General features: G+C 36.0%; 2 protein-coding genes and 1 long non-coding RNA gene across 4 annotated transcripts in view; 2 read left to right on the top strand and 1 right to left on the bottom strand.

The window, feature by feature from the left end:
- Nucleotides 1–15,550, top strand: part of LOC524768 (lysine-specific demethylase 4D) — a 38,092-nt gene that overhangs the window by 1,179 nt on the left and 21,363 nt on the right. The window lies entirely within an intron of this gene.
- The window catches only part of LOC107133150 (lysine-specific demethylase 4D), a 29,112-nt gene that overhangs the window by 1,185 nt on the left and 12,377 nt on the right, over nucleotides 1–15,550 (top strand). The gene's annotated exons all lie outside the window — the stretch shown is intronic.
- On the bottom strand, nucleotides 4,633–14,493 carry LOC132342304 (uncharacterized). 2 transcript variants are annotated; one of them, XR_009490623.1, is made up of 4 exons: nucleotides 12,958–14,492; nucleotides 12,700–12,875; nucleotides 9,023–9,186; nucleotides 4,633–6,268 (listed from the first exon to the last, which is right to left on the bottom strand). It is a non-coding gene; the product is annotated as an uncharacterized lncRNA (long non-coding RNA). The 2 variants fall into 2 exon arrangements; XR_009490624.1 differs by lacking the exon at nucleotides 4,633–6,268 and having other exon boundaries at nucleotides 6,654–9,186; nucleotides 12,958–14,493.

Here is a 15,550-nt window from a genome sequence, read left to right as displayed (position 1 = left end):
CATGAGAGAGTGAGTGAACGAGTTTTAACAGGAAAAAAAAATCACATTTGCTGCAAAAAGTTATTATCTTAATCTTTATATGTCCTTATACTTTAAAGGAGAAAAAAGTAATTTTTATTCTGCTAGTCTGAAATCCAGATTTAAAGTGAAGATACACCAAGACCCAGAAAGACGTTGTTTTTAGGAAAGAATCTCTAAATGAAAAATCAAGTGATTAACAGGCTCTATAAGTACTATCAGAATTTTAATTCAATCAGCCCACCCCTAATTGGATCACAGATCTAATTCAATCAAACTTCCCTTCTCTTCCTCAATTCTAGTAAACCCTCTCATTTACAAAGTTACCAGCCCACAAACTGTGAAACTTTTGCTTGAAAATGAAGGAAAAAACCTAGTGGTCAGAAGTTAGAAATCACATTTCAAAAATAAAAATATCAATGTAATAATATCAAAAATGTAAAAAATCACATTTAAAAAATAAAGTAATATAAAAAATCTGAAAATGACTGATTTTTATAAAAAGTTATTGCTCTAACCTGTTTTGAAAAGTGAAAGGAATAGAAAAATAAGCTTACTTTCTATCAACAAAATCCTGTTTTTAAATGCAGATGCTTTGGATACCAGAGAGATGCTTTCCCAGCAGTAACCTCAAGATGAAATTTGCTGAGGATCCAGACTAGATTACTGGACCATATTATAGTTGAATCACCTCTTACTTAATCTGAGCACTTTGCTGCTTCACTAGCTAGCCAGTCTGTTATTAATTAAACAATTAAAAACAAACATTAAGAAACAAACAACTAAAATATAGAAAATAAAGGCTAGAAAAAGATATGCTAGGCAAATTCTAAGCAACAACAATAAAGAACTTTATGTAGCAATATTAATTATAAAAAGTATTCTTTAGTGTAGCATTAACAAGGACACTTACATGGACATCATATTGCATCACAGATATCTAAGATATTAACAAATTAACATTGATACACAGAAGATTGTGTGTAGAATATATGCTTATTGCATTTATATATGCATATGTATTTATATATTGCATTTATATTTATCTAAGATATTAACAACAAATTAACATTGATACACAGAAGATTGTGTGTAGAATATATGCTTATTGCATTTATATATGCATATATATTTATATGTTGCATTTATATTTATATGTAAAATCATTTAACCAAAAAAGAGAATACACATTCTTTTTGATAAACAATGAATATGTACAAAATTTAATCAAGTATAAAGTCCCTGAATAAATTTCAATAAATGCCTATGTATTATCTTTAAATGATAGTATTTAATCTTGCCAGTTTTTTAACTTTATATAAATGAATCATATATGTTCTTTGGTGTTTTGTTCCTTAATGTCTATTATGTGTAGCTGTGATATATAGAATTTCACTGCATAAAAATGCATCCTATAACTTATTTTAATGGTTATGTTTTCAGTGTATTATAAATAATGCCACCTTGAACATGCTTGGAAATGTGCAGAGCTGTATGTGTATACTTTTCATATATATATAATCCCGTCATCAAGATAAGAATTCTCCTTGTCCCATAATCCCACTTGATACTGTACACTTGATATTGTCCAACTTTTCAATTTTAGCTCATCTGGTGAGTGCATAGTGATATCTTAATGGGGTCTTAATTTGCATTTCCTTGAGTACTAATTACCTTTCATGTGTTTATTGTTCATTTGGATTTCTTTTATGAGGTGTCTGTTCAGTCTGTTGAAATGTTTTTTTCTTATTGATTTCTGTGAGTTCTTAATACTTTGGGCAACAGTTCTCTGTCACTTATTTTACATAAATTGTAAAATAAGCAATGTAAAAATTTATGTAAAATTTATGTAAAAATTTACATAAATTTTTTCATTCTTCTTCACAAGGAGCTTTATGTAGCAATATTATCAAAAGCATTCTTTAAGTAGTATAGCATTAACAAGGACACAAAGATAGGCATCTTACTGCATCACAGAAATCCACTAGGAAATTAACTCCAAATTAACAACATTGAAACACAGAAACAATATGTGTATAGACATTTATGCTTATTGCATTTGGCTTTTTGGTATATTTTAACATATAAAAATTAATACCAGGGAATTTCAATTTATTAATTTTTTTTTCCTTTTTGCTTAGTGCATGGTATTTCTTGGTTAAAAAATTCTTCCCTACTTTGAGATTACATTGATATTCTCGGATATTATCTTCTGAAAATTTTATACTTGGGCCTTTCACAGTTCTACCAGGAATTCATTTTTGTATATGGTATAATAGAAGAGTCTTAGAATCTGATAAAGCAAGTCTTCTCACCTTGTCCTTCTTTTATGAGTGCTTTGCTATTCTCTGCCTTTTGCACTTTAAAATTTAAGTTGTCTTATTCTATGAAAATACTTCTGGGATTTTGATTGGGATAATGTTGAATCTGTAGATAAGTTTAAAACCCGATGTTTACAAAATTGAGTCTTCAAATCTATTATCAGGTTATGTCTTTTCCATTTATTTAAGTCTTCTTTAAGTTCCCTTAAGTAAAATTTATATTATCTTCATAGAAGTCTTGCAAATTTTTGTTAGCTTTAGCCTTAGATACTGTTTAATTTTTAATGCTATTGTAAATGCCATCTTTCTTAAATTTTAGTTGTCTAATTGTTAGTTGCTGGTATATATAAAGATAATTGTTTTTATATATTGCTGTTTAAGTTGAGACTGTTCTAAGCTCTTTTATTAACTAAGATAGTTCATTCATAGATCTTTTGGATTTTTTACATAAGTCATTTCTAGGAATAACAACAGCTTTGGTTCTCCCCCTCCTCCCTTCCCTTTTTTTTCCTGCTTTCTTACATTGCATAAGACATCCAGGATATACTGAATGAAAGGTCACAGGCATCCTTGTCTTTTTTCCTGCTTTGAAAGAGAAAACTTTGAACTTTTAATTACTAAGTGTGATGTTTACTGAAGGTTTGGGGTAGATGCACTTTATTCAATTAGAAATTTCCCTACAATTTATAGTTTGCTAAATGAATGGCAGATTTTATCAAATACTTCTTTGCATCTAATAAGATTATTTTTTAATCTTAGTGTGTGTTATTATATTTATTTATTTAAGTATCAACTAACCTTTCATTCCTGGAATCAACCCGTCTTGGTCATGATGAATATACTGTAGGGATCAGTTTACTCAGTTTGTATTTAGGACTTTTGCATCTATGCTCATCAGTGAGATTAGCCTTTTATTTTCCTTTCTCATAATGTCCTTGTTGGAGACATGTACGTACAGTTTGTATCATAAGATTTGTTGGGAAATAGTCTTTCTTTTTCTGTTCTTCAGGAAAATTTGTCTAAGATTGGAATTACTTCTTTGAATATTTGGTAAAAGTTGCTGGTGTAGCCATTTAAGAGTATAGAGTTTTCTTTGGGAAAAGAGTTTTGATTACTGCTTCAGTTTCCTTGCTGGTTATGGATATACTCACCATTCTGTTGCTTTTTGTGTCAATTTTGCTATTTATATTTTTCTAGGAATTTTTTCATCTGAATTTTAAAATATGTTGTCTTAAAGTTGTTTTTACTGTCTTTATTTTCTTTTTTATGTCTGCAGCATCTATAGCGATGACTTCTTTGTCTTTCCTAATATTGATTATTTGTGCCTTCTGTTTCTGGTCTTTACCGTTTTCACCAGGGGTTTGTTGTTTTTATTAGACTTTTCACAAAAAAACTAGCATTGGTTTTGTTCATCTTCTTTATATTGGTTTTCTCTTTCCTCAGTTTCTGGTCTTATTTTTACTATTTCCTTTATTCTACTTTCTTTGCTATACTTCTGACTTTCTGCAGTGGATGCTGAGTTCATTTAATTTTCCAGTCTTTTTTCTTTTCTTATAGTGAAGTTGCTCAGTCGTGTCCGACTCTTTGTGACCCCATGGACTGTAGCCTGCCAGGCTCCTCTGTCCATGGGATTTTCCAGGCAATAATCCTGGAATGGATTGCCATTTCCTTCTGCAGGGGATCTTCCCAACCCAGGGATCGAATCCTGGTCTCCCGCATTGTAGACAGACGCTTTACCGTCTGAGCCACCAAGCCTATACATCTTCCTTTTGATACTGATCACTAGTATCCCCCTAGATTTGAAATGTAGGATATTCATTTCTTTAGGATTTCATTTACTTTAAAGTATTTTATTTCTTTATGATTACAAATTTTATTTAGAAATGTATTTTTAATTTTACAAAATATAGAGCTTTCGCTATCATTTTAATATTAATTTTTAACTTTATTGTTTTGTGGTTAGAGGACATGTTCTGCCTACTTTGACATTTGTTAAAACTTGTTTTATGGCCAGAGTTTTATAGTCAATTTTGCAAAATTTCCATAGTACTCAAAAAAATCATATTCTGCAATTTGGGAGACAATATAGATCCCTACCTCCAACAAAAATGTTCTAAATGGTTGAAACAAATAAATATGAAAAAGAGAAACTAAAATAAAATCTTTGTTACTCCAAAATAGTGAATACTTTAACAAGATATAAGGGAACAAACCATAATGGAAAATAGGAATAAATTAGGCTACATTAAAATTTTGAAAACACCTGAAAAATAAACAATAAACAGATTGAAACGGAGGTGGTGCCTAGGATAAGATATTTCAAATCATACAATAGACATAGAATTAGTATCTCAAACATTTAAAACATTTAAAGAACTTTTACAAAGGAAAACACTGAAAAAATGGGCAAAGGATATAATGTAATTGTCAAAACCCACAAAAAGCCAATAAATCAATGAAAAAGCATGAGTCACACAACATTAATATTAACAAAAATATAAAGGTGATAAATTACTTTGTCAATCCAATCACCAACAACTAAAAATTTGACATTATCAAATATATCTGGGGATACAGAGAAATAAACTCGCCTACTCTGCTAGTGACTGTGTTAATTAGGATAATCCACAGGTAAGCAACTTGACATTGCCTAATAAACTACAAAGTACAGTTTCTATATCATTAATAAATAAGACCAAAATATCTAAACAATAAAGTCTCACATATATTCTCACAAATAAGATTTTTAATGCAGCATTGTTTATAATAAAAAACAGTAATCTGAATATTCATCAATAGAGAAATGCATTAAAAATTTTTTTATGGCAGACTATATATGTACATAGATGAATGCATCTTGAAGCTGTTAATGTTGAATTTAAAAATTACAAAAATTAGTATATTTGGTATAAAATCATTTATCCAAAATAAAAATAGCAAACACACAAAACAATACTGTATATGGATACACAGCAGACACACATATGTGCATGTGTGCTCAGTTGCTCAGTCACGTCCAACTCTTTGTGATCCCACGGACTGTAGCCTGTCAGTCCATGGATTGTCCATGGACAATCTCCCTTGTCCATGGGATTATTCCAGCAGGAATACTGAAGTGGGTAGCCATTTCCTACTTCAGGGAATCTTCTTGACCGAGGGATCATTACTGCATCTCCTGCATTGGCAGGTGGATTCTTTACCACTGAACCACCTGGACACACACACACAAAAGACATCCACAGATAGAAAATGCACCAAATTCATGATAGCTGTTGTTTTGGAGTTGGGTAGGAGAAGGAGATTAGGATTTTGGATTTAAATCTGAAAGGGATTTCCTTCATCTGAAATATTTATTCTATTTAAAAATACTTGAACCAGGAATAAGACCCTTTAGGATGTCTGTTCAACCTTACACTGGAGATTCTAGTCAAGGCAGTTAGGTAAGAAAAATAAATAAAAAGGTATCCAAGTTGAAAAGAAAGAAATAAAACTATTGACAGATAGCTTGATTTTATATAGAGAAAATCTTAGGGAATGACTAAACTACTACAACAAATAAATTCAACAAGATTGCACAATACACAAGATGCTCTGGTACTGCTGCTGCTGCTGCTAAGTCGCTCCAGTCGTGTCCGACTCTGTGCGACCCCATAGACGGCAGCCCACCAGGCTCCGCCATTGCTGGGATTCTCCAGGCAAGAACACTGGAGTGGGTTGCATTTCCTTTTCCGACGCATGAAGGTGAAAAGTGAAAGTGAAGTCGCTCAGTTGTGTCCGTGACTCTTAGCAACCCCAAGGACTGCAGCCCATCAGGCTGCTCCGTCCATGGGATTTTCCAGGCAAGAGTACTGGAGTGGGGTGCCATTGCCTTCTCTGGATACACAAGATAAGTATACATAAATCAGTTGATTTCTGTACACCAGCAAGATCTGAAAATTTAAGAAAACATTCCATTAACAATATCATCAAAAAGAATAAAATGTTTAAGAATAAATTCAACAAAAAAGATATGAGACTTCTACACTGGAAACTACAAAACATTGTTAAAGAAGATTTAAATAAATGGAAAAACATTCCATATTCATTGATCAGAAAATGCTGTTGTTAAGATGTCAATACTCCCCCAATTGTTCTATGGGTCCAGTGCATTCCCTATTGAAATTCCTGCTGGCTTTTTTCCCCAGGAAAAAAAGTTTATCCTGAAAAAGGTATATAAATACTAAAGACCCAAAATAGCCAAAACAGTCTTGAAAAATATAAAAAATTTGGAGAACTCATACTTCCCCATTTCAAAACTTCACTGCAAAGTTTCAATTATCAAGGCATTGGTATAGGGACAGCTATATATAGTTTAATGACTAACTGTAAACTTTAATAGAATTAACAAAACTTTCAAGACATTTTCAACAGTGAAAGAATAATCTTTTCAATGCATTTTGCTGGAATAATGGATATCCTTAAAAGTCTGAATCTGGATCCCTACCTCACACCATATTTGGAGAAGGAAATGGCGATCCTCTCCAGTATTCTTGGCTGGAAAATCCCATGGATGGAGGAACCTGGTAGGCTGCAGTCCATGGGGTCGCAAAGAGTCAGAAACGACTAAGCAAGTTCATTTTCACTTTTTTCACCTCACACCATACACAAACACTAAGTCAAAGTTAATCATAGACCTAAATGTAAGCTAAAACTGTAAAACTCTTAAAACAGAAATGTATCTCCATGATCTTGGGCTAGGCAATAATTTCTTAGCTTAAACACCAACTGCACAAGTGATAAAGAAAACTGATGACTTGGATTCATCAAAATTAAAAACTTACGCACTTCAAAAGATGCAGTTAAGAAAGTGAAAAGATAACCCCAGACTGGGAGAAAATATTTGCAAATCGTATATTTAAAAAAGAACTTATAATTAGGACATATAAAGATCTCTTGCAACTCAATTAATTATGCAAATATGAGCAAGGGATTTGAATAGAAATTTCTTCAAAAAAGATATGAGTGGCCAATAAGCATAGTGACAAATGCTCAGCATCATACATTGTTAAGGAAATGCAAATCAAAATGAGATACAATGTCATACTAAAGTGCTATAAAAAAAAGAGGACAATTAGAGATGTTGGTGAGGATTCTGAAGAATTGGAACTGTCACATATGGTTGATGGAAACTGAAAATGTTGCAGGCACTTTGGGAAAATGGTATAGCAGTTTCTCAAAATGTTAAACATAGGGTTAGTATTGTTCAGTTGCTCAGTCGTGTCTCACTCTTTGTGACGCCATGGACTGCAGCACACCAGGCTTCCCTGTCCTTCATCATCCCCCAGAGCTTGCTCAAACTCATGTTCATTGAGTTGGTGATGCCATCCAACCATCTCATCTTCTGTCATCCCCTTCTCTTCCTGCCTTCAATCTTTCCCAGCATTAGAGTCTTTTCCAATGAGTTGGCTCTTTGCATCAGGTGGCCAAAGTATTGGAGATTCAGCATCAGTCCTTCCAATGAATATTCAGGATTGATGTCCTTTAGGATTGACTGGTTTGATCTCCTTGCTGTCCAAGGGACACTCAAGAGGGAGGGGAGGGGAGGGAGGAGGGTGGAGGGTATACCTGTGGCGGATTCATTTCGATATTTGGCAGAACTAATACAATATTGTAAAGTTTAAAAGTAAAATAAAATTAAAAAAAAAAAAAAAGTCTTCTCCAATACCACAGTTCAAAAGCATCAATTCTTCGGCGCTCAGCTTTATGGTGCAACTCTCACATCCATATATGACTACTGGAAAAACAATAGCTTTGACTATACAGACCTTTGTTGGCAAAGTAATGTCTCTGCATTTTAATATGCTGTCTGTGTTTTGTCATAGCTTTCCATCCAAGGGGCAAATGTCTTTTAATTTCATGGCTGTATTCACTATCTGCTGTGATTTTGGAGCCCAAGAAAATTAAGTCTGTCACTGTTTCTATTGTTTCCCCATCTGTTTGCCATGAAGTGATGGGACCAGATGCCATGATCTTCATTTTTTCAGTGTTGAGTTTTAAGCCAGCTTTTTTTACTCTCTTTCACTTTCATCAAGAGGCTCTTTAGTTCCTCTTCACTTTCCACCATGAGGGTGGTATTGTCTGCATATCTAAGATTATTGATATTTCTCCTGGCAATCTTGATTCCAGCTTGTGCTCCATCCAGCCTGGAATTTTGTGTGATGGACTCTGCGTATAAGTTCAATAAGCTGGGTGACAATATACAGTGTTGACATACTCTTTTCCCAATTTGTAACCAGTCCGTTGTTCCATGTCCGGTTCTAACTGCTGCTTCTTGACCTGCATACAGGTTTCTCAGGAGACAGGTAAAGTGATCTGGTATTCCCATCTCTTGAAGAATTTTCCACAGTTTGTTGTGATTCACACCATCAAAGGCTTTAGTATAATCAATGAAGCAAAAGTAGATGTTTTTCTGGAATTCTCTTACTTTTTCTATGATTCAGTAGATGTTGGCAATTTGATCTCTGGATCCTCTGCCTTTTCTAAACCCAGCTTGAACATCCAAATTCAGCTTGAATTGGAAGTTCTCAGTTCACGTACTTTTGAAGCCTAGCTTGGAGAATTTTGAGCATTACTTTGCTAGCGTGTGCAATGAGTGCAATTTTATGGTAGTTTGAACATTCTTTGGAGTTGGAATGAGAACTGACCTTTTCCAGTCCTGTGGCCACTGCTGAGTTTTCCAAATTTGCTGACATATTGAGTGCAGCACTTTGACAGCATCATGTTTTAGGATTTGAAAGAGCTCATCTGGAATTCCACCACCTCCACTAGCTTTGTTACTGTATGACCCAGCAATTCCACTTCTAGGTATCTATACAAAGAAAAAATAAAAACATGTCTACTCAATATGAATGTTCATAATTGCATTATTCATAAGAGCCAAAAGAGTACAACCCAAATGTTATCAACTGATGGATGGATAAACAAAATATGGTATATTCATAACAATGGAATATTATTCAACCATAAAAAGAAGAAACACGCCTACAACATGAATGAACCTCAAAAACATGCTGAATGAAACAAGCCAGACAAAATATCACATGTTCCATTTATGTGAAATGTCCAGAATAGGTTAATCTACAAAGACAGAATGTCGATTAGTGGTTGCCTGGAGCTGAGAGTGGAAATAGGCTGTGACTGCAAATGGGCATGAGGTTTATATGCGGAATGGTGGGAATGTTCTAAAAGTACATTGTGATGATGGCTGCACAGCTCTGTAAATATCCCCCCAAAATCATTCAATTGTACACTTAAAATGGGTGAAATATTTGTTATGTAAATTACATCACAATAAAGCTGTTTAAAAAAACCACTTGAAGCAAATATGGTAAAATATTAAGATGTCAATTCTGGCTGGTTGGAATGCAGGGTTTTCCTATATATTCTATTTTATCTATTTTTACTGTTTCTCAGAAGCAAAAAATCAAGACACCATAAATTCCTAGGCCCCAATTTCAAATGAGATAGATGCATTAATTTACAGTCTTTTGATTATACTCTCACCTTCAGACACTGTCAGTTGCCCCCATTCCCAGAGGAAATTACTTAGAACATTCTCAGCAAATCTTACCAGTCATATATAGCAAACCCAACTCTCTAGTGCCTAACTCTTATTTAAATATAAGCCAAGGGTAATTAGATTTATGAGGGAAGCATTTAACCTGAAAAAATAGAAACCAAGGAAAGCATCCTGGAAGGGTGAATTCAGAGGGAAGCTGACATAATGTAGAGAATAAATGAAACTTAAAAAAAAAAAAAAAACCCTATTAAGATTTCAAAAGAGACAGAAAAATCTGCAGCCATGAAAAATATTGGATATATAAAAGGAATTCAGAGAACCAAAAGAATTTCTGAAAATTAAAAATAATTGCTAGAAGGCTTGGAAAATAAAAGAACAAAGATGGAAAACAAGAGAAAAATAAGAAAATTAGAGGATCAGCCCAGGAGGTCTCATATCCAACAAATTATATTTCCAGAGAGATAAAACTGAAAATATAGTGGAAAGAAATAAAGATGGAATAAGAAAATTCTCAGCAATGAAGAATTTACATCAGAAGATCTAACACAATAACTGGCAAAAAAAAAAGAACCATATTTTGATGAAATCTCAGAAAACAAGGAGCAAAGAAATAATCATCAAAGTGTTCAAGGAAGATAGGTTACACAAAAAGCATCAGAAAGTAGATTGGTTTTGGATTTCTAGAAGCTGCAATTCAATGGAACATTGTCTACAGAATCTTGAAAGAAAAAGGTAGAGCACAGACATTTTCAGACATGCAGATTCTGGTAGACAGTTGTTATATTTGTGGCCAGTAACGTTAGAATTCTGTTTTGTATCTGAGGAAATTCGTACATTATAACCCCCGCCTTGCCAAGTGGTAAGTCACATATCCAGTATCTGTTATAGCAAAGACATAAGCACATGACCTTAGCTCTTCCAATCAGACATTTCCGTGGAAGCGCTCAATTTGAAGAAATGTGTGGAAGTCAGTTTTGCACAAGATGTGTCCCTGGAGGAGGATGGTGAAGACTGAGCTTTCAGAGGCAGCAGTGGCATAGGTTTTAGCCGGTGATGTCCCTTGCTCAGGGTCTTTGACCAGAGAAGGTATAGAATATATAGATGGTTGGATAATTTGGGTGTTGTTCCTGGGTACACAGTCACCAAACCCTATTCTCTGGTCCTCCTGGAGATTCTGTGAGCTACTTCATAATGTCTAATGATGCTTCCAAGGACACTCCTGATGGATACTCCACCAACCCAAGAAAATAAACCAGGAAAGAAGATTGAGATGTGTGTTGGGGCGGGGGGGGGGGGGTGGTGGTGCTGGCTAGATTAGAGGATCTAACATAATAGAGAAAAAGAACACCCAGAATTTCAGTGACTAGAAACCCCAGGATATAGTCTGTGCAACAGCCTAAAGACTAACCAGTCCAGATTCAAGTAAGCATATGGAGGGCTCCAGGAAGAATATTTCTGAAAAGAGAAATTAGATTTGGTACCTGAAGTGTTTTATGTATTTAGAAGAGATTTACACTACTGGGAATTAATTTGGGGATGATTTAATATGTATAAAACTAGGCAAATGAAATAAAGCATTAATTAACTATAGGATAACGTTTCGTACATGAAAGGCAGTGCAATCATGGTACACTACATGATTCGGCTGTATCTAAGATTGTGTGGCAAAACTTCAGACTAGACTTAACCAAAATATTGGTCAATAGTTATAACCAATTATATATGGGAGGATGGAGTAGGGGAAGTCTGTGTGTGGTGGGATGGAGCAAAAGAGAACTAGATCCATGTTTTTTATAGTTTATATCTACAGAATCTAAAATTGCAAAGTCTAGAAATACTGGATATACAAAATACCAGAAGCAGCTAAAATATGTAAGAGTAAGCCTTTGAGGAGTGGGAATGAGGGATAGGAAGTGTATTTGTCAGGGTTCTTTATTGCCTAGAGAATTTACCTTTAGGCAAAAGAGGTTGGTTCTGTTTTGGGTTTAGTTTGTTTTTCAGTGTTTTTATGGAATCTCTGGGAGAATTGCAAGAATTAGGATTATATACTACTCAAGAAATATATTAAAAATTTATTGACAATTCAAAGAGGCCTGTGTTAGAATTAAAATTTGAGTGGCTGTGTCATGAAGATACGAGTTCAAGAAGACTTCTGCCTGACTGCCAGATACTGCTGTGATTGCCACAGCATCCATGTAAGAGCAAAGTAAAGAGAGAAGTTTCTGAGGTTAATATTCCCATGCTCAATTTATCACATGTCACAATGAAATCATTACAAGACATTTAAGTTGCTGATTTAAAGGCCAAGTCATTGTCTTTGTCATGATTTAATTTCTGCTGTTTGACTGGATCAGTATTTGAGCCACGCTGTTCATGCCTGACTTCCCATCATGTGTCATTCTCCTTTATGTCCACACTCCTGGATGTTCCTTACTAGGGAGCCCACATCAAATATTGGCATTTGAGATTAAAAGGGTCCAGTAAAAGGTACCTTTTCATCTTTTCTTTTCCACACAACTTCTCAAGAACAGAATGTTGAAGCTTGTGGAGCAGAAACATGCAGGTATCTCAGAGAAAGAAGCAAGCACATCTCATAGAAGGGATTTATTACTTACGTGCCCATTGAAGGTACAAGCTAGCTTCAAGTAAAACAGTCTGGAGAGTTCCCACGACAACAGTTTAAGCACCAAATAAATGGTGCAGGCAAACAGTGCTCATGGAGTGTAGAGGACAGCCTTTACCAACACCTAGGGTTTGCAGGTTTGGAGCATCCCAGGTGGCACTAGTGGTTAAAGAACCCACCTGCCAATGCAGGAGACAAAAGACACCGGTTCAATCCCTGGGTCAGGAAGATCCCCTGGAGAAGGACATGGCAACGCACTCCAGTATTCTTGTTTGGAGAATCCCATGGACAGAGGAGCCTGGCAGTTGAAGTTATGAGCACACACTCAGAAGGATCCTTCAAGGAGGAGACTTGTCTGGAAGGCAGAGATCATAATTTAGATAACAGTGAGAGAAGAAAGTGGGGCTTCCCTGGTGGCTCAGACAGAATCCACTTACAATGTGGGAGACTTGCGTTTGATCCCTGGGTTGGGAAGATCCGCTGAAGGAAGGAATGGCAACCCCCTCCAGTATTCTTGCCTGGAGAATCCCATGGACAGAGGAGTCTGATGGGCCACAGTCCATAGGTTCGCAAAGAGTAAGACACGACTGAGTGACTTAAGCATTGCATTGAGAGAAGAAAGGCGAGAGCCAAAGTGCGTATATTTGAAGCTGGGAGTTAGTTTTAGGAACTATTGGGAGAGACAGTTGGGAAAACGAGATAAAGATGGTGCTTTAAAAACATTTACTTTGTTCCCTCCAAAACTCCACTGGAGTGACAATAACATGATCTTTGTTTTAAGAAGTAATAAACAGGGCTTACCTGGTGGCTCAGTGGTAAGGAATCTGCCTGCCAATGCAGGAGACATGGGTTTATCCCTGGTCTGGGAAGATCCCGTATGGCCTTGGAGCAACTATAAGGCCTTACGCCACGATTACTGATACCTGCTTACCCGGGAACCCACAACAAGAGAAGCCGCTGCAATGAGAAGCCTGCACACCGCAACCAGGAAGCAAGCCCTGCTTTCCACAGTGAACGAGCCCATGCAGCACGGAAGGCCTGGCACAGCCGAAACTAAAAACTAAAATTATATATGTTTGTATACATATATAAATAATATACAAAGAAAATGGTAAAGGAGATAATACAGAAGCAAAATTTGAAAGCAGAAGGACAGGTAGAAACTGATTTGTCAAACCCTGTAAAGCTGAATCCTAAATTGGCAGTGAAAGTCCAGAAGCAGCTCAGTTGCCTCTAAGAACCTCAAAGGCACTAGGTACCTCTGGATGTGACAGTTAAAACGGGGCTAAGGAGGATCTGTTGGAAGTCTGTCTCAGAAGCAGTTAAGATTTTGCAATTAACATTCCGCCCCTCCCACTCTGGGCAGCAGAGTAAACTGCCATCTCACCCTGACAGAACACTAAGCTTCATTGTCTAGAGTGGCTGAAAAGGATGTTCTCTGGACTGGGGATTTGGGGGAACCACTGGGAGTATGGCTGTCAAAGGGGAAACAGGTTGATTTACTGAACCTCTGCAGTTGAATATTAGAAAATTCAGGACCCATTTTCTGTGTGGTGGGGAAACCAGGCCTGTCCCCTCAGGAGGAAGATTAGAAGATTCTTTACTGTTGAGTATCACCAGTTGTAGAGATACCAGCATCAGAGCTTCAGTCAGGAAACAGCCCAGCCAGATCACCATAAGGGGAAGTATAAGTCACCAAAACCATCCACACACCCAGAGCTTCTAATAAGTTCCCTGTGCCATACATACCCTTATATTTGAGCCTATTACTAAGGATCACTAGACATTTGAGGAAAGCCTTGAACCTGAAAGAAGCCAAAACAAACAGAAAAAGAAGTTTCAAAGAACCAGACTATGCAGGAGGGGAAAGTACCTCCAAAAGCCAATGACATTTTAGTATTTTCTGAGAGACGAAGTAATGCTCAAAATTCTCCAAGTCAGGCTTCAACAGTACATGAACTGAAAACTTCCAGATGTTCAAGCTGGATTTAAAAAGGGAGAGGAAGCAGAGATCAAATTGCTAACATCCATTGGATCATAGAAAAAACAACAGAATTCCAGAAAAACATGTACTTCTGCTTCATTCACTATGCTATAAAGCCTTTGATGGTATGGATCACAATGGGAATATCAAACTACCTTACCTGCCTCCTGAGAAACCTGTATGCAGGTCAAGAAGCAACAGAATGGGAGATGGAACAACAGACTGGTTCAAAATTGGGAAAGCAGTATGTCAAGACTGTATATTGTCACCCTGCTTATTAAGCTTATATGCAGAGTACATGATGCGAAATGCCGGGCTGGATGAAGCACAAGCCAGAATCAAGATTACCAGGAGAAATATCAATCACTTCAGATATGCAGATGATACCACCATTATGGCAGAAAGAGAGGAGGAAATAAAGATCCTCTTGATGAAAGTGAAAGAGTAGAGTGAAAAAGCTGGCTTAAACTCAACATTCAAAAAATGAAGATCATGGCATCTGGTCCCATCACTTCATGGCAAATAGTTGGGGTAAAAATGGAAACAGTGACAGATTTAATTTTCTTGGGCTCAAAAATCACAGCAGATGGTGAATGCAGTCATGAAATTAAAAGATGCTTGTTCCTTGGAAGAAAAGCTATGATAAACCTAGACAGCATATTAAAAAGTAGAGACATTGCTTTGCCAGCAAAGGTCTGTCAAGTCAAAGCTATGGTTTTTTCCAATAGTCTTGTATGGATATGAGAGCTGGACCATAAAGAAAGCTGAGTGCCGAAGAATTGATCCTTTGAACTGTGGTATTAGAGAAGAATCTCGAGAGTCCCTTGGAAAGCAAGGAGATCAAACCAGTCAATCCTAAAGAAAATCAATCCTGAATATTCATTGGAAAGACTAGTACTGAAGCTGAAACTCCAATATTTTGGCCAACTGATGCAAAGAACTGACTCATTTGAAATGACCCTGATGCTGGGAAAGATTGAGGGCAGGAGGAGAAGGGGATGACAGAGGATGAAATGGTTGGATGGCATCACCGACACAATGGATAT

The sequence above is a fragment of the Bos taurus genome, chromosome 15 (assembly GCF_002263795.3).
Source record: "Bos taurus isolate L1 Dominette 01449 registration number 42190680 breed Hereford chromosome 15, ARS-UCD2.0, whole genome shotgun sequence".
Lineage (NCBI taxonomy): Eukaryota > Metazoa > Chordata > Mammalia > Artiodactyla > Bovidae > Bos > Bos taurus.
The sequence above is the reverse complement of the archived record's forward strand: the minus strand, read 5'-3'. Positions and strand labels throughout refer to the sequence as shown.